The sequence below is a fragment of the Rhipicephalus sanguineus genome, chromosome 8 (genome assembly GCF_013339695.2).
Source record: "Rhipicephalus sanguineus isolate Rsan-2018 chromosome 8, BIME_Rsan_1.4, whole genome shotgun sequence".
NCBI classification, from domain to species: Eukaryota; Metazoa; Arthropoda; class Arachnida; order Ixodida; family Ixodidae; genus Rhipicephalus; species Rhipicephalus sanguineus.
In genome coordinates, this window is record NC_051183.1 from 54,060,996 (window position 1) to 54,080,996 (window position 20,001).

A 20,001-nucleotide genomic window follows, 5' to 3' on the forward strand; every position below is an offset into this window, starting at 1 on the left:
CTCGCCATATCTTGTAGGCTGTTTTCTTGCTATTACTTTCCTTTGTTACCAATTTAATCCCTTCCTACCAACATACAGGCTTTCTTCTTCCATGTTTTGTGTGTGCCCTTCCACTTAAATCTCTGTTGAGATTGGCGGTATGTCTTAGAGTAAATATATAGACAAATGATTATATAGTAAAGTCTGCGGTATATAAAGAATTTGGAACGTTTTCGCCATCTCTTATTAATCCTGCCAAAGCCTTGTGAGCGATAATCGATTTATTCCACGGTTGCTTGCAGTGCACCAGCTACGACCCTGAATACAAAGTCCTCGCCCTGGCACTGGCTCTCAACGCTTCTGTGGCGGCAACACTCCCAGAAGAAGACCGCAACCAAAGTTTCTGTGCGTTCCCAAATGTCCATAAGAAAAATATATTGTGGGACCGCAGCATTCATATAGGGATAGATTGCCAGTGAAACTATATTTGTTTTTCTTCTCTAGACACTTCTCCGCTCGTTTCTCCGGCGTGAGTGACTGCGGACGGTGGCTTTCTTCCTCGGACTCATGGTCTTTCGACGCATTCTCCGCTTTTTGCACGGTTCCGCTTTCGTACACAGTAAACCACTTTACACCCTTAAGGGGGTTTTGCCGTGTCTATAACTAACACCCATACACCCTAGTAAAAGGGTGTTTTCACATATCAAAACACCCATACCATGGGGTGTTTTCAATAGCGTAAACACCCTTATCACTGAAAAATGTGAAAAAAAATCTACCAGTCAGGAGACACGCAATTACAGATGACATCAGCACAGAAGGTGCACGCACGCGCCAAGCCGCACACACAACAGAGCGTATTGTTAAATGCCACATGGACGGAGCGCTTGCGCTACACAGCCTTACACTGACTACTTGGTATATATTGCCATGGTATCTTAAGCCGCCGTTCAGTGCCGGTGGAGATATTCCTGTTCCGTATAAATGAACATTAAACATTAAGAGAATAGGCGTACATTTATGGTACGCTTGTAGATATCCCTAAAAGAGACGTGGCTTTTAATCTAAACTCGCCTAAGATCCAACGACATTTTAATTAGCGGGTCCGAGTTATCATCTGGCACGTTGTGGTACGGGCTATGGGTGTTTCGATAACCCATAACACCTTTACCTCCTAAAGGGTGTTTAGTTAGAGCATTACCCCTTAAAGGTTATTTTGGGGAAGGAAAACACCCTTACACCCTAATTTTTGCTAATTTTGTTAGGCAAAAGGGTGTTTTGCTTGCTTGAAACACCCTCAATGGTGCAAAGTGGTTTACAGTGTATCTGTATTGGCGTTGCTGCAGCTGACGCCCTTCTACTGTTTTAGGGGTTTTTTTTTCTGCTGCGTGAACGCACTGCGCTGTCTCGGCGTCTTTGTGTATACTTTTTTTTGTCTGCGTGAGCATGCTCCGCCTGACTCCGCACGCTCACTTTCTGACTATATTTTTACAGCGAAAGCTGTTATGAGATCACAACAAGGGCCGTTTTTGGAGCCGTAGTTGTCCGCCGCCGCCGCCGCCGCCGCTGGTGTCCGTAACCAGTATCGCTCGAAATAAGAAAAAAAAACGAAAAAAGAAAACATTTCCAGGATGGAACGAGGTTCGAACCTGGGCCCTCTGCGTGTGAGCCCAGTATTCAACCTCAGAGCCATGCCGGTGCTTGAAACTGCTTTGCTAAATGACCCTATACAGACTTCGTGTCGGGAAGGAACCACATTAACACATGTAATGAAGCGTGGTGGAAGAGCAAAATAACAACCAAGTGTCACACAACGCGAATTCTGTAACCAGGCGTCACACACTGCGAATTGCGCAACGAGTAGGTTGTTGAATGCTTCCAACCCATTACAAAGGGCTCCGCCATAATTCTTCATCGTCATCAGGCACAGCATCAACAAAGTGCGCATAATGCCTTACATGCGTTTAGCAGGTACCGCAGCTCTCCGTAGAATGACGAAAAATGGCGCAGTGCCTGCTTCCTAACTTCTCAAAAATTACAATGATTTATAGCGCAGTGGGTTCCTCGCAAGTGCACTTGTATTGGTTGCCAAGGAAGCCTTTAAAGCTCCCATGGTCCATTTCCTCAGGGTCTCAATAAATTTAATTCCCTCTTTCATTCTCTCTCTTTATCACGTTAGCGTATGTTATAAAGCGTGGTGGGAGAATGAAATAACGACCGGGCGTCACACAATGCGAATTACGTAACGAGTGGGTCCTTTAAAGCTTCCAACCCATTACAAAGGGATCAGCCGTAATTCTTCATCGTCATCAGCCGTCGCATCAAAAAAGTGCACGTAATGCCTTACAGATGGTACCTCGCTTCTCCGCAGAATGACGAATAATGTCGAGGTGGGTGCTTCCCAACTTCACAAATATTATGATTTGTGGCGTAGTGGGTACGTTGCTAGTGTACTTGTATCACTAGCCACAAAAGAGCTTATAACGGGCTCTAGAAATGCCACTCTTCGAGCTTTCGCTGTGACTGTGCTGCGCTTTCCGAGCAGTCCTGGCGTTTTTTGTCTGCATGAGCACGTGAGCGCTCCGCCAGCTGCGTTGTCTCTATTTGTAGTTTATATTTTTGATTGATTTTGTAGACATAGAGTCGCGAGCCGTCCGCTTCATTGTGATAACTAGTTTCGTCAAATATACTTTCTTGCCTAATCTCTTTCAGTTACAGCAGGCGTACCTGTGCCGCCCAGAGATGGCACGACATGCACCTCTACCGAAATCTTGGCCGTGAAATGTTTGATAAATGGTTTGAGGCAGCGGTTACCACAACTGAAATAAATACTAGTAGAAAGAAATGAAAGCGCGCGTCCAAAGAAGTGCAGTGATTCTTGTGAGCCCAAGTTGGAGACGACTGAGATTTCTTGACTGAAGTGGCCGCTTGTAGGCACACATGAAAATATACCAGCAAAAGGGCAAGCTCACGTTGGTTGTAGTCGCTACCTTTTTCAGCCTTTCACTTGCTCGCGCATATTCTAATCACAAGCCCCAGCTAACAATGTCATCTCTTCCTAGGATACACCCTAAACGCGGTAACCGATTGATGTGATTTTGTGCACCGATAGTAAGTGTTACCAAGTTTAGAATTTATGCATATAAAGCTAATGTAACCCTTGTTTTATAAATCACATTTATCGGTTACCATGTTTAGAGTGTATGCTAGCTTATTGTCGCATCTGAAAGTGAAATGTATCCGAGGAGCTTCGTTGCACTGTAGTGATCCTACTACATTGTCATACCATATACTGGTGCATGGCACCGTCGACTGGTTGCTCGGGCTGGTTGGTTTTATCTAGCGATTACTAGTTTGTTAGATTAATGTCATTGCATCAGAGCCAGAAGTTGCTGGCGGTAGTTTTAATACCGCCAGGAGCCAGCGATTCAGCGAGTCCGCCGGCAAGATTGCAACACCTTGCATTAAAGTGATTGCCTAAACTTTTATTGTGATAACAATTACATAGACACTCCAGGCTATTTTGCCATCGTCGTGATGTTACCTATGAAGTCCAAGGGCGATAATATTGCACAGCATGTCGTGTGGTCTATGTGCGAGTGAAAGCGTGCGACGGAAGCTGAAGGTCACGGCTCAAGCAGAGAGGGAAGGCGCCGGCCGCTTTCCGTCGCGCGAAAGGACTGTGAAGGGTCCCAAAGTGAGGACTGCGTGGCTCAGGCAGCGACTGCGTACTTTAAGCAGCCGCGCGTGGTCGTGCGCGCCCTGTCCTGACAGGGATTAGCACACGGCTCATACTTTAATTTGTACACGCTGTGTTCTCAGCGCTTAGTTTACTTTGCGTTGAAGCGATAGACAGCACGAAGGTCGCTTCACTCGCTGCAGCGGCCGCGTTTGCTTACGCCAGCGTTTTGTCGAGTTACGCTAGTTCGGAGGCTAAATGAGCTAGCCTTACTTCGTTTAACATGCGAATTTGTCGCTATCGTATTCATTGCTTCGCCCTTGCGACGAAACTATGACTTCTTTTGTTCCTTTAGCTGTTACAGAGTTTATTGTGCGGTGGTGTTCCAATGGATATGCTCTACCAAGCAACATTTTCAACTACACATGCGAGGAGTACTTGGCTATGGCGCCAGTTACCTGTGACGCCCCAGTTACTTTGAGTGTTCCTGACGTCAACGGCCTGGGGACGGTAAGAGAAACCACTGTTTACGGTTCTAGCAAGACTCGCGTCTCATCTTTCTCTCGTCCCGAAGTTTTTCGCAAGTTTCGTTAACTTAACCTTCAGGAGGATACTCCGAGTGTCACAAAACGAAGCTACAATGGGCATTCGGTCGAGTTTCACAAAAAAACGAAAGCTGCGCGCGAGCTTAAGAATTTATCTCAGTCTTGTTATTGCAGTACTGATCGATACCCTAATGTACTCAATTAGTGGTCCCTCTCCGAGATCAATTGACTTAGATTTTTTTTAACTTATTTCAGCAAGCGTAACATAGTATGTTAGGACTAAACGGGCAATGACCAGTACTTCGCACCGCAATAGATTTAGAGGGTTCCCAATGTCGAAGGTTAAGCTATTTCGTTTAGCAGGTTTGCAGACAAATAGCGTGATAACCGTACAACATTAATAAGAACCACGTAAACCCTGTGTAGACGAAAAATCCTTTAACAAGGATTGTCGCTGGAGCTAACGTTTAGACAAGCTGACTTGTCTTTGTCAAGTCTGCTTATCGACAGATTGGCTCCAGCGACGTGCCCTCTTCAAGGACTTTTCATCACTCCAAGCTTCCATCTCCTCCTCACCTTCTACCTTATGAAAACCCTATGTGTATGTGTATTTCGTATTGCATGGTTAGCCCAGCATTTACTGTCGACAAGGCACTAACATGTCCAGGAAAACATGTTGAATGTGAGCAGCTGCAAGTACAAAAACACAAGTATATTTGCCCTTAAAATGGAAGAAGCAATAGATGCGCATTCAGTAATCATTGTAGCGTCAACTCGGTTCGGCCATATGTGTGTCTTGCATGAAAGCTCATTAGGATGAAACTGCGCACTAAGGATGTCAATGTTCTAACAGCCCAGAAAATGGAACCAGGAACCTAGCTGATGGCAGCACCGTTAGGCTTGAGTGAACCACAGTTCCAACCGCACAAACACTGACTGAGTGAAGGACACTTCGGAACACACTGAGAGTTATTTTATTCAAAATTATAAGTAACTATCATTGCAATTTGTATGTAATGAGAGCACAGTGAAGTGTCAGAATGTTCACTATACGCTCACATGGCATATATGAAGGACTCTTTGTATGCTTAAAAATGACGTGTAAAAGAACGCAGTTACATGTTCTTTACAAAAACAGCAAACTCGCGATGTGTAGCGCATCTTGACAATTGGCGTTATCTTTTATTTCAAAGTGCGCTGAGCGAAACAAGATCGCAAACCTCTGCAAGGAAGGAGACAGCATCACCGTAAGTAGGACGACTTATTACCTTGAGTTTTTGTTTCTTGATTTTTATTGGAAATTTTAAAAAATTTATTGGTCGCGGAAGCAATATCTAAGCCAAACCTGCTACGGAACACGCCAGTTTCGGCAACTGTGGTTTCCTAAGTTTCTGATGCGGGCTTTTTATACTCTCAGATTACATTTCTGCGCACTCGCGAAAACTACTGTAAGGTTGTGTCATTTATTGGATAAATTACAAGCACTACACTTGTCGGAATTAAATTTATGTGAGCACTTCTTCCGATTGTGTTATGTTCACTCTAAAAAATGGGGGAAAATAAAACTCAAGAACATTCGCATTTCGCTCTCATAAATTTTTGAAACATTTCTTTAACCACCTATGCTTAGGATTCTTATTATTTTAAGTTCCACAAAATTTTATGTTTTACTTCACTAAAGTGCAGCCCAGATTTAAGGTATTGCAGTTGAAGTTGTGTAAGTACGCCTGCTGTAATTATAACACCGAATTTAGTAATAATATTGTTATTAGTCATAATATATATTTTCAAGTGTCCCTCCCTACGTGTGTTGACTATTGTGCGTGTGTGTTTGCGTGGGCGCGAAATTTCAGCGAGACATTTTTTTTTATTTGGTTCATGCCTCATATAATTTTTGTTCCTGCAGTGGCAAACGTTTTTGGATCTGCTTGGCTTGGTGAGGGTGAGTCACTCTTTTTCTTATTCGCACAGGGCCAAAAATGACGACAGAATTTTAGTTTTCAAGCCGCCTGATTCAGTATTAGTTCTTCAATCCCAGAAATTACCACTAGCAGCAACTCGCGATTGTCTGGCGTTTCAGTGTAATTTCTGGCATGCCTTAAGGAAATGAGGTAAACTAGAAAAAAAATCTTATTCTAAAGGAGCTATTTAGATCGTCGGTGTATCAAGGATATCCAACTTAAATAATCACATTATTTAGCTCACGCCACCTGCATTTTGATGTAATAGAAATATGAAATAAGTTTTGCACTGCCAACCGTGGTGTAGTCGAAATGTAGAACTGTTCTCTTCTTGTTCATTTTGTATTACTGGGACCAGAAAAGAATGAAGGCATCTGCTTAAGTAAAATATAACTGCATTTACATTTTGCTGTAGTTTTGAGAAAGATGCATATGGTACAGTTGATAAAGACAGTAAGGCACAGATGTCGTAACTGAGGAAAAGCAGAGTACATGTGTTTATGCGTGGTAATTGTCATGTTATTTTTGTAATAGCTCGATCAGGAGCGATGTTTTGTTTAGTAAAGTCATCGAACACTACTATAATAAAGAGCTTCCACACATCACTAGTAGCCTAATAATGGACGGCTAATATTAGAAATTCATAATACATTACGTTCGCGCAGGTATGGATGTCAAAGCTGTCTTCGCGATAAAGATTTCCTAAGAACTTAACCCCGCCATAGGCAGCACCACCACTACCACCCCTTCCATCCAAAAGAACTTGCTTTAGAACTACTTACTACATAAACTGACTATAGCATTTTTCATAAAAACCACAAATCACTTATATCGCTACGCACAATTTTGTATGACCACAAGCAACACTGAATGGGAACCTAGTTGTTCCCACATTAACCCATACGACATATGTTTTTTTTTTCTTTCAATACTTCAAGCACTGTAATGCATTTTTGATATCGTTTCAGTGCCTCTACTTCAGCATCATACCAAGCCTTCCGTATCCGGAGTATTGAAGAAGGTGCGACGAAAACCCTAGAAGGACGCGCAAAGCAATGAGTCTTGCGCAGCTGCCACTTTATCTAAACTGCACAAAGATTAAAATGCAAAAAGAACTATCGTTGTTTTTCCTAGCCTTGGTTATCATCAGTTGAACATTTTGTTGGCGAGTTGGTGCACGTTGCCTTGAACCAAATATCATCAGTTGCGCGACTCGTTTTCACATTGCGAATCACAGTTGTGACGTAGTTCTGTGGAGCACAAAAGGAGAAGTCACGTAATCCATGCAAGATCACTACTCGCACACGTTCAACAAAAATCGAAGCACTGTCAAAGGGACACTTGCTGTCTACTGCTGTCCACACAAAGAAATTCAGTGCAGCTTTCCTGGAAATAAGTGGTCGCTGTTGAAGGTAAATTCGCCGAACTTTTGGAGGTCGAATACGGTGTCTTAAATATAGCCTGATATTATAGGTCTTGTTTTCTATGGCAAATATAACTTGTCTTATGTATCAACTGGGTTTTTTTTCTGCAAGTGCCAGTTTGTAAAAGTGACTGCAACTACGCGAGGATGTAAAGCGTTGAAAAAGTGAATACTTTTTTCACTACAAATTTTATGCATTTTCCCTTTAAAAGAGGTAAAGACGTAACTAAAAGCAATTTACTTTCGTTGTATGAACGCTCAGTCTGCTGCTATCAACTCGCCTTCATCCGAGAAACATAATTCGAAATATTGCGCTCTCAAATATCTCACACGAGAACACTTTTGGGAAGTTTTCACCCTGTCGACTGCACCAGTACAACATTTTTAAGACTAAGATGCACACGTACTAGCACAAAATCGCTAATTCTGACAGTTTTCTGACCCGAACCAATATCTTAGTATGAGAAAACCGTAGTTAGGGGCTCTGAAATAATTAGGCCACTTGAGGTTCTCTTAACGTGAACGTAAAACCTGGTACACTTGTGGTTTTAAATTCCACACCCATCGTAGTACAGTCGCCGGGGTGTGGACCAAACCCGCGATCATTGCGCATAGCTTAGCCAAGCCTAGTCACTAAGCTGAGGGTGCTTTAAAGCCAACGTGCCTACAACTATATTCATTCATTTACTTACAGGCTGAAAGTCTTACATAGTCTTCCCGCTAGATAATAACATCAGCTGATTCGGAAAGATACCGGCAACACGCACATCTGAAACAAGACTTATGCAATGATTTCTAGTACAGACGACGCTGTAGCATACCTGACAGCCGCTATTCCCGATGCTTCGCTCAAATTCCGATAAACGACGTGCTCTCTGATGCAACTTGAAGTGCAAAAAACGCCTGTGGTATCCAAAACAGAACATGCAGGGTCCCACGAGTGCCCCCATGCAGCTTCCAAAGACCTAGTTTACCTTTAACGCATTAAGCCGCGAAAATAAAGAACGCTCAGACCAGTCAAGCGGGAAAGCAGGCATATACTTGCTTATCAGAAATGGAACCCTTCGAAGATACAAAAAGCCTGCAACGGTTTTACCAAAACAAGCGCTCGCCAGTCTCGCTTTTACAATTGGTAAATACTCAATAATATACCCTAGGAGTCCAATTTGAGCAATTGTATAGCTCTGCCAATTACTATAACGGATCTAGAAGACGCAAGTAAGTTCTGGAACGGACGACACTTCAGCGTAAATTTGCCATAGGAAAGGTATACCTGTCCATTTCGTGTAGTTTAACTCCACGCAGCTCTCAACATTTAGGATGACACTGCCTCAAGACCTGATCGCATTGTGTATTCAGTGATAAAGCATACACATCTTGAAACAAGCATGATATTGCTTTCATTGCTTGGGTTTACATGAACAGCCGGTTACGTTCTTGAAAGGAGGCTACTATAACTCCCATCCTCAAGGGTAGAAACTACTCCTCCTCGGTCAGCAGCTAGAAACCAAGAGTCCCATCTAGCTGTCTTTGTAAGGTCATTAAAAAGATCAACAAGCGACATGTTCACTGCCTTGAATACAAGTTATTGGATCCATGTCACAGCGGTTACAAGGAAGAACGATCGACAACAGACCACCTAGTCCGTACGGAGTCGAACATCAGAGATGCCTTCGTCCGCAATGTTTACTGGTCACCGCATATTTAGGTACGGAAAAGACCTATTGTCACTGCAAGCAAAAAATAAAATAAATTCTGGGCCAAATGCTTCAGCCTTCATGCTCGAGTATATAGTATTACGGTTTATTCAATAAATATATCTTTGATTCAGGGAAGATTTGGGACGTTAAACCCCAGATATTATTACTATTGATTCAGGGAAGCCTGCGGTTCTGCCTACGTTGCTTACATTGTGCACGTACGTACACGCACCTATAGACTATTTTAAGCGAGACACACGGGCGCCTCCACCCCGGGTTGTTAAACGAACGTTCTGTTATTTTTGTAGATTGCGACTCAAATTAATAAGGTCATGAAATGTCGAATGCACCAACATAACCGTTTTTATGCATTTGTGTCTACCATGGCACTGTTCGTTTAGTTGTTAGACACAAAACGGCAAGGTTGGCAGCCCAATATGGCGGCATCGAAACCCATCCGTAAGATAGTCAATACATTGTGAAGAATAGCTTCCGTCAGGGCAACCGAGACGTACCCTTTTTATTCTGTTCGAGTTGATGTCCCTATTTTAACGTTTATGGTGCTTCGCTTGCCGCATCATTTTTGTAACATCATCTGACTTGCATCTGCACGTGTTCCTTTATGAGCCAGCATCGCAATATGTAGGCTGTGCCTTCTTTTGATTTGTAAGGCTGAGGGTTAGTAACATCGCCAGTTGCAAAAGCCGGACGTAACAGACACGTGGCGGCAGTGCCGCCTAACGAACAACACGTGTATTTGTGTGAGCTTTATTTTTTGTAACTTCAGCTGCAGCACATCCGGCAGGAGGGCAAGCTGTTTTGCTTCCTCGTGAAACGGCTTCCTGTCGCATGGACTAAGCATTCCTAATTCGTCGGAATCCCGCCGCATCGGTCTCCCAACCGTTCCACATGCTATTCTATCAACAGGCACCCTTGCCTCAACGCAGGCAATTTGGCTTATGCGTATTTCCTTGTATGAAAACTACACACATGCGGCATTTCGGTATTCAGCGACGCATATAAGGAACATTGTATACCACTCGAAATTTCGAGTCCGCACCCTTCTACCCCCGTAACGTTCGTCATGAAGAACTATATTGCTATAGTCATTACCTCACTTCTTGGTGTGGGTCATGGAAGCTACGGTAAGTACCGTTGCAGTCATCCTCACCATCATCGTTATCAGCTTATTTTATGTCCACTGGAGGACGAAGACCTCTCCCGGTGATCTGCAACCCAACGTGTCCAGCGCGAGCTCACTTCATTTCGTGCCTCCAAATTTGTTAATTTCTTCGCTCCACCTAACCCTTTGCCGTCCTCGACCGCGCTTTCCATCTCTAGGTATCCATTGCGAAGCTCTAAATGACCATCGGTTACCTGCCCTTCGCATGAGGTGACCTGCCCAGGTCCATTTTTTTCTTCTTGAACGGGGTAAATTAGCGTGATTACAATTTATTGAACCTTGCGACAGACCGTGGCATTTTGTAGGTGCGCTGCTTTGTAGCTTGAAAGTGTAGCTAATAGAAATTGCAATGTCATTAGGTAACCCACTACGCTCCCTCTCATATATATATATATATATATATATATATATATATATATGGGGGGGGGGGGGTTGTACACACACTGTCTGTCTCCTACAGCTAAGGAAAACCCATAGTATAATTTACTGTGACTGCGCTAACGCCGTCATTCGCCCCTCTAGCGAAGGCAACAAAACACTGCGTTCGAGGCAAGCAGATGAAGAATGCGTCTTTTCATTGCAGCTGCAGCACGACTCTCATAAGATGCGACGTTTTCAAAGGTGGTTTCAGAATTAGTGGAGACCATTAAGGACGTATCTTTTATTTATCTTTTATTTATTTATAACGTTCTATCTTCGGTTAGCGCTGGAATGAAAGTGAATGAAAACATGATCAGGCACTGGTGAGGATCGCACCAATACCATCCGCATTACTTGTGGTGGTTTAGAAATATTGTCCCGCACTGAATATTCCCAGTTAAGATGCTGCGTTTGAAACGCAAAAAAAAATGTGAAATAAGAGTAATATAAATGGCGTAAGCGAGAAAAGAAGAGTTGTAATGTGCACGGCTAGAAATCAGCGCGAACGTGTAAATAAAGGACAGGCGTCTTAACTATCCTCCTGCGCATTACCTGCTAAGTGAACATAAACTATTTCCACAGTGAAGAATAAATAGTTTCGCTAAAGCTTCTCTCTGAGCACAGAAATCGTGTCGCTGCACCGCTCTCGTTTTGGTGACCGCTTCCGGCGTTCCACATAACTGCTTTCTGAACTAGATATGCGCGTTTCTTTATTTCTCAAACGATAACATTGAATACGCGTCAGATGTAAGCTTTACGACGCAGTTTCACCTCTCCTGGTCTTTTGTTGCAGCGCCCTGCATTACGATCACCTTGCCGGACTTCATTACAGCTGGCATGGTAAGCCGTTTCCCATGAGTCAGCTGAGTTATCAATATCGCAATTATTACATACAAGCCAACATCTGGCATAGATATGATGATACTCGAAAGATGTTTAGCGCCGCAACGTTTTGTGTGGACGCCTGCATGTAGTGTGCCTACGCTGCACATGCTGTGTATGTTGTGTAATATCGAACCTGCGACGAACCTGCCCCTTATCATGCATCTCTTCTTTCCCCTCACCGATGGTGAGAAGAACATCACACAGGGGACAATTGAAATTGAACCCGGTAAATATGTAACACAATGCAGCATCAGCTGTGAATTAACGAAGAAGCACAAAAAGAGGTTGCTTAACACAAGCGATGCCGTTGCACCATACGCTGGTTATGCAGCAGGTTGACCTATGAATGAGGAGTTATTCAATATCTGCATTATGTTGACATTCGCAATAACTTCCCTGTCGCCTGTCGTAGGTCCTATGGAAGAAAGAATGCTAAAAAATTATTATAACGGTAACATTATTTACGCACTTAGAAAAATCGCACTGCTTCCTTCCCCGACGAGAAAACAAGCGTCCCTTTAATTTTTTTTCTTTTTTTTTCTGTGGAACACGCCACTGGCTATGTGTCCACAGGATTCATGTCACCTGGTGCATGCCACAGAGCGCTTTTCACTGGATGTGTCTCGCGAGATACATTTCACTCCTGTGAAAGGAAACGCCAGCCATGCGGATATTTCGTAGACTTTGTTTTGCGTCTGTAAAGTTTTGGCAAACGCTCCTAAAAGAGACACTTGAAAAAGCAGTTTTTTTTTTCTTTTTACCCAGACGGACTGCTACGATCAGCAGCCTCTTGACATCTGCACGCCATTCAACGTAAGTCTTATCTCTCTTTCACGGCGGTAAGTTATTTCAAAAAGTAGCAAGGAAAACGTGAAAGACGGCCAAATAAAACGATAGACTAACGACATGTACATCATCAAACATGCTTGCTCATATATTTTAGCAGCTCTTCATGCGAATCGTTCCTGCGAAGAGTTTGGTAAACGTTACGTACTGATACGAATGGTGAGTTGACAGGCGAGGGATAGTAGACGGCATAGATCGCGAAGATAGTCACTGGGACTATAATTTGGCTTACAGTAGAGATTGTCCTCATGTTCTTCAACCTCTCCTTCACAACTTTACAATCTCTGTTTCATAGACGATGCTTATTCGTGTAAGACTCGTCAGGTAGGCGAGGTGGTGAGGTGTCAAAGAGAAAAGGAGTCCGAAGAAAACATAAGAACCCAAGCTGTCTTCATAAAATATAGTAGCACACTTTTCTCGTGTGCTCGCTTCCTCGTCTTTCTGTCTAGTTTTCTGGAATCTATTAAAGTAACTATGTTCTTGAACTTCAAAAGTTCACCACAAGAACATGGTCTTCGTTTGCTTAGGTAAGTGTTTCGTGACGAGGGCCCGTATTCACAAAAAACTTCTTACGCTAAAACATTTGGTAAAAGAATATTTCAGCCAATCACCACGTGAGACATATCATTAGCGAAGCCTGCTGACCAATGCAAAAAGCACTTAAGAAACAGAAGTTTTGTGAGTTCGGCCCCACGTAAGAAAGTTTGATTTTTTTAATTTACGCATATTATCCTGATCTATGATTTGCCCTGGTTGCTAAGAAACGTTGCCGCCACTTCTTTTGTTGAAGAAAACATAAGCGCACTCGTCTTTCTGTTCATTTTTTTTAACTCTTTTTTTGTTCTTTGTGCAGGAAGACGACACGGACAAAGTGCGAGAATTAGTCAACGTGAGTGCTCTAGACATATCTTATTATTGTAATCGCTTTTATTATTTATTAGACCAACATACATGCCGGAGAGAAATGTGGTATCGCAATAACAATTACTGTCAGCTGCGCTTAAGATACGCACACCATTTCTTTAGAAACTGTTGCGATGGCGCACGAGAGCTTGAAGCGGTAGTTAGCGAGATGTCTCAATTGACTTGACTGCGTTCGTTAAATAGGCTTTGAAGAGAGAGTGCAGCTAATTTCGAACGGTGAGGGGAGGAACACCTTAGTTACTTTCTTAGTGGGAGGTTTGAACTTTTGAGTAAATCCAAACGTATCATTTCGATAACTGGCACTTAGCCTTGTCGGCGTGTGGATACTTCCGGCTTGGGTTTGGTATCATGTCAAACAAATCTTGCCACGTTTAAAAAAGGCGTATACCGTGTGTTGAATTGAACAGCTGTTTGCTAAAAAAGCTTGTAGCGAGATGTCACTTAACTCGGATAAGTGCAACCTTCTTCCATAAAGAGACGGATATTTTTTTAACAGCGAGCTGTTTAAGGTCGAGGTTGATTCCTGCGGAGCGTAACGCAGCTCTTAGCGGGTATGTGCCACAGGAATTGGGCAAGCCTCACTACTTACCTCCGGCCAACTAAATAATGAAGCACTCAATAACTAGCCTAGCGGGTATGTGTACCACAAATTGGACAAGCCTTACTATTCACCTCAGGTCCAATAAACGTTACGAATTCGATATTAAATGCGAAGCCTTTCTTAGCGAACCCAAGGCACTTTGAGTGTTTCGATCTACGTGTCTATTTATCTGTCTATCTATCTATCTAGCCGCCTACATCTAAGTGCTCTCGTGATCGCCTCCTTTACTTAGTGTAGACCAAAATTGGCATAGCAGGGTAACAGAATTTGACGAATATGACTATGAAACAACCTAGCATCACCTAGCTAAAGCCTAGCAACGACCTAGAATCAACCTAGAAACAACCTTCATCACCTAGCTAAGGCCTAGAAACAACCTAGAAGCAGCCAGATTATAGTCTTCAAAATCGTCCAGTTTCGCTGTTTCAAGCCTTGCGCGGATTAGTGCAAGCTTCGCCAATTTTTCACGTTCTTTTTTCGGAGTAAAAATAGTAAAGGTCTAAAGTTCGCTGTACATCAGTTATTCGAGGCTTTGTCACTACCTTTTAGTAAAGCCAATGAGGCTTTCGGAAAAGTTCACTTCGAGTGATAATATGTTCATTCCGTGATTGTTGCAGTGCAGCAACTACGACATCGAATACAAAACCCAAGCCCTCACTGCGGCGCTCAACGCTTCCGTGGCGGCCACACTGCCTGAAGAGGAACGCAACGAAAGCTTAAGTACGTTGAGGAGAGCTTGCTCTTGAGCGTTCTTATCATTCTGTCCTTTTCGTTCTGTTGGGCTGGACGAGCAACTATAGGGCGATGGCTGGGGCGTAGACTCCACTGAGCTGAAAGGTAGTGGGTTCGATTCCGCGAAGGGCCGCGCACGTAGGCGTCTCAGCCATTCCAATATGGAACAAGTATGCCTTCGGGAATGCAACCCCACATACAGAGGAGTCATAGTAACGCTACTAAGGGGCGACCAAATTGTTATAGCAGCTGCAGCTTTGTAGAACTAAATCATCTGGGTCGCATTTTCGGAAACAAGCAGACGGCCAATAAATGCGTGTGATATTGCGAGCCAGAAAGCTATGTCTTCAAGTGACAGCCTCGCTCTGTTAGTCCCTCATAGTGAGATCTGAATCACTGCGATATATTCGTAGGTGGTTCGCTTAGTGCAGACGGTGAAGTCAATACCAGTAATGGCTCCCGTCAGGGGAGCCGAAACGTTTTTTCCTTTAATTTATGATCCGTGTTCCTCTTTTACCTTTTGTGATGTTACTTCCCGACCAGGCGGGCTTCCATAAAAACCTCGACTTCACTCATAAAAAGTATTTTAATACATACAGGGTGATTAATTTATAACTGGCCTGTTTCATTGGGCTGTTGTTTTGTTACAAAGTATCCGATTTTTATGCGGTTCGTGGGAAAACATTCAGAAAGGATGAAATTTTAATAGCCCATCCCATTTTTTCGATGTGCGATGCCGAAGAAAATGAATAAGAAATAACGAAAATCGCAAAATGCTATACAAGGAGGGATGGCTCGCGCCCATAAAATGTTGTTAAAAACTTTGATTGTCATACGGCATACCAAACGTGGCTAGGAGCGCTTTGGAAGGGTTATAAATCACTTATCCTACAGCAGGTGTTTAAATGACCACCCGCAACGTCAAACGGGTCTAACTTTAACAGTATGCAGCCCCTCTTGTTTTGAATTTCACAGAATGTCGTGGTTTTCGTTATTTCTTATTCTTTTTTTTTAGGCTTTTCACATCAAAGAACGGGGCTGGCCGTTAAATTTTCGTCTTTCCTGGATATCTTGCCGCAAACCGCATTAAGATTAAATAATTTGTAACAAAACTACAGCCCAATGAATTAGGTCACTTCTAAAAGAATCACCCCATAGAAATTGATGGTTCTGGCTCAGGTTAAGAGTTATATTAGATACATATTATATCGGAGCATAACTTTATATAAGGGCCAATTAGCTGTCATCATAATTAATAAAAGTTAATCAATTGAGATCCGTCAAACATTGTGAACAGCTGCGATCGTTGCGACACCTGACGGAGCAGACCTGAACCACGCGCTTCTTTCTACGTGGCCTCTGAGATCCGCCTCGGATCTCAGAGGCGAAACACAAACCTAACCCAAGGAATGCACCAAAGCACACAACATACAACGCGCGAGTGCCGCTACCAGCCACCTAAATCAGGGGTTAGGTTTGTCCCCACAATTCTTTAGTACTTTCAGCATTTCTTTTTTTTTCGTTCCAGTTGTTTCAGAGTCTATCGTACGATTCTGTTCATATGGAGTTACCCTTCCGAAGGACCGCTTCAAGTACACGTGCGAGGAGTATTTGGCTATGATCACCGTTACGTGCGACACCCCAGTTGAACTGAGTGTTCCCGACGTTGGCGGCCTAAGCAGGGTAAGAGAGCCCAACTGCTCTATCGAGACGCGTGTTCCTTGGTATCTGTTGTTCGTACAATGTTGTGAAGTGTTGGTCACTTTTTCACCATGCCTGGATGCCTCGAAATTAAATATAACAAATTGTCAATCACCCGATAATCACAGAAAAAGCATCAAACAAAATTTGTGGGCTTCTCTGGAAACAAGCCTTGCAGTTGATTAGGATTCCTTGGTTGATGTACCAAAGCAGCGATCAATGACTTTTGTGATGCAATATTTCTCTCCACTACCGCTATTAATCGAGTCTTTTCTTTTAATGCTAATTGTTTATTGCTGCCGGTGTAGTGTCGTATATTAGAATTTTACGGGCAATAACCAGTACATCATGGTTCTCTGAATATAAGATATTGCTAATGTTAAAGACTGGTTGGGTGACTTGGTTCAGTAATTCGTCAGAGCATAGCCTAAAAATTACAGCACTGAAATGTACAGGAACCAACGTTCCGCGTATTTGTGTCTCTTTTTATTTTGAAGTCATTGCTTTCAATATTATGGCAAGGGTTTTTTAAGGCCACAGAAAGCACGTTCGCTATAACTAGGAAGAGATGTTAAAATATAAGTACACCTGTGCTTAAACTGAAGGCTGCGATATGTAAGTAATTACGAGAGAGTAGCAATCTGGTTGAAACTCGAGTTGCTCATAAATAGCCTTTAGATAAAGGGTCATATGAAATCGTGTGTGCTTTTGAACAAACAATAGAATAGCAAAAGTCGATAGGCAGGGTTAATACCCGTGTCACAGGAAAACGAACACTGATTGAGGGTAGAACACTCCTACAAACATCATCTATTTGAGCTTAATGAGCTGTCGTTGATTGTCGTAACAGCGAAAAGAGTGGTGCAGTGCCCGAATTAAATGTAATGAAGCTAGCTGACAATTAAGCATCATTGTCTTTTGGCGTCATTAGGTGGTGTCTAGCAAAGAAACGAGTTCGCTCCTCGATTCATTCGCCTTTCGTTCTGCACTAAATATGACACTCATGATGCATGACACTTAGTCAGTTTGAGTATGGCCGATAGAACAGCAGGAAAGTAATACGCGCTTCTTATAAATACAGAGACCTCATGAAGTATTGCGCTCACTGGCAACCTCCCTTTGCTTTACAGTGCGCTGAGCGGAATAAAATTGAGAACATGTGTATGAAAGGAGACGTCATCACTGTGAGTATCACTACCTATTGTTTAAGGTTACTGACTTTTAGACCTTTGTTATTAGGTACAAGTAGTTTTTATTGGTCTAAGAAATAGTAAGTGCCTTCTGTAATTCTACCTCAGAATCTAGAAACAAATTCGTCAATTTGCTCAACAGATTATACCGTTTTTCTTTTTCACTATAACCGTGTTTTGCGTAATCGTTTCTTGCAAGTTGGGGAATTGATCAAGGAACTGTTTTTCTTTGCTAGACGCAGCCTAATGAAACCAACAGACAATGAAGCCAAGCAAAGTAGTTAAATACTACAAATTGTGTCCCCTATCCCTTCCTTTCGTTCAGTGTCTGTTGGTTTCATGATGTTGCGTCTACTTGCAAGTAGTAGTTTACATATAGTCTGAACTTTTTATACTGCGGATTTCAATTTTCACTCACAAGCAAAAGCTTGAGTCAGACGAATTCTTTCATTTATGAAGATGTTATACAAGCCGCATAGTGGTTCGCAGTAAATTTATATAAGCATTTCTTCATAATGTGCTATCGTAAGCGTAACAAGAAATGTGAGAAAACAGCTTTTAGAAAATCTATATTTATCCATAATAAATATATTTCGCACAATACTTTGGAAGTCACAAAAGTGTCAGCTATGTTTTATGTTTCGTTAATAGCAATCCGACTGTAGGTCTACTATTTCTATAAGACCGAAATGAGTGAAAATATTTTTGCAAGTGCCTGTTACTTCGCGCGCTCATCATGACCCGTCTAATTCAATCTCCTTCTGTGCGTTTAGTCATCGAGATGATGCAAGACAAAGTTGCAATTTCTGAGCCAGAAATCTGGGGGAAAAAAGTGGTACATCTTATTCACCTCAAATTTCTGTTTATTTTTTCTGCAGTGGCAGACTTTTATTGACCTGATTAACCTGTCGAGCGTGAGTAAATTCCTCTTGTCTTTATTTATAACTTGCCAAATTCGAGAAAGAAGGCTCGATTAAAGCAATTGTATCTAAGTATTCGCTCTGAGGTGCCAGAATTAAACTGGGTGACTCGAGAAAGAAGAGAGAGAATGTTCTTTATTGAATAAAATATAAAGGCGCCTACATGCTACTGTGTGTAGGGAAACGGGATTGAGAACAGAAAGGCCCTAAGAGCAGGAGAGCAGGGAAAGAAAAAAAAAAGATATCGTGGTTTGTGCAAGTGAGAACGTAATGGTCGAGATGTAAGCCGTTTTGATTGTCAATTAAGTTAACATCCTCGAGCAATGTGCACAGAATTTTTAAATTTTTCCGCTGCTGAGAAGGACAAGGCATAGGGCCAGGCATTTACCCCAGAGCTAGAGGTACTTAGGAAGTTGAGCATATTCTACTTTGGAGACAATATATTTCTTCTCTATGTGCGTGGCAGCCTGACAAAATATGTTGCATTGTATCTAATGCACCACAATGCAGCTAAACTGGTTAAAGTCCCTGCCTTACCCCTCTATCATGTTTGCCTTCCTTCCATCAAGTAAAACAGAATGTTATTTCAATGAAGAACTTTACTTTTGTTGCCAGATTATGAAAACGTTTTTGTCTAAATCTTTACGTTTTTGTACTTCTCATAAACGACATTCTTGGGTGATAAAAATAAGGTTGATGCATTGCCAACAATGCTGCCCACAATGCCATACGATCACAGAGGAGCAGGCATAGATGCCTCGCGGTTCCCGGATTGATCCATTGACGATGTTGTATTAAGGCATACTTGATGTATTGGTATTTTATATTGGTTCACTGAGCGAATTCATATATTTTCCATTTATTTCAGTGTGTCTTCTATGGTATCACTTCAGTCCTTCCGTATCAGGAATACTAACGAGGCTGCTACCAAAATCAATAAATGTATGCAGTACAGCCGAACCTGCACTAAATCAAGCAAATCTCAGTTACCGACTACAGCATTTACGTAATAAAACATCACAAAGCTTAGTTCTCTCGTTTTTTGTTTGTTGTTTCTTTGAGCAATGATTAAAAGCAAATGCACCACTCTCTGAAATTTTTACCCCCATAGGTGGTGATTTCATTAAGAAGAAATTGTAAAATCCTTGAGTTATAGATGCAAGAACCCCCATGTCATTCCGAAGCACGCGGTATTGAGGAGGCCAGGATTACTTGCACCAACAAGCGGTTTTTTTTTAATAAATGTACGTAAGCAGAGGTTGGCGCCAATGTGTGGCGCTGGCTACTCATCTTACGTGTACCGGATACATGG

At 42.5% G+C, this 20,001-nt stretch overlaps 3 long non-coding RNA genes across 3 annotated transcripts; all 3 read left to right on the top strand.

The window, feature by feature from the left end:
* Nucleotides 1-284: 284 nt before the first annotated feature.
* Nucleotides 285-5,450, top strand: LOC125759657 (uncharacterized). The gene is made up of 3 exons (XR_007417277.1): nt 285-384; nt 4,014-4,168; nt 5,397-5,450. It is a non-coding gene; the product is annotated as an uncharacterized LOC125759657 (long non-coding RNA).
* Nucleotides 5,451-10,218: 4,768 nt separating this feature from the next.
* LOC125759658 (uncharacterized) lies at nt 10,219-12,592 on the top strand. The gene is made up of 3 exons (XR_007417278.1): nt 10,219-10,432; nt 11,684-11,730; nt 12,541-12,592. It is a non-coding gene; the product is annotated as an uncharacterized LOC125759658 (long non-coding RNA).
* Nucleotides 12,593-14,753: 2,161 nt separating this feature from the next.
* LOC119401909 (uncharacterized) lies at nt 14,754-19,715 on the top strand. The gene is made up of 5 exons (XR_007417279.1): nt 14,754-14,866; nt 16,407-16,561; nt 17,710-17,763; nt 18,648-18,683; nt 19,558-19,715. It is a non-coding gene; the product is annotated as an uncharacterized LOC119401909 (long non-coding RNA).
* Nucleotides 19,716-20,001: the final 286 nt, after the last annotated feature.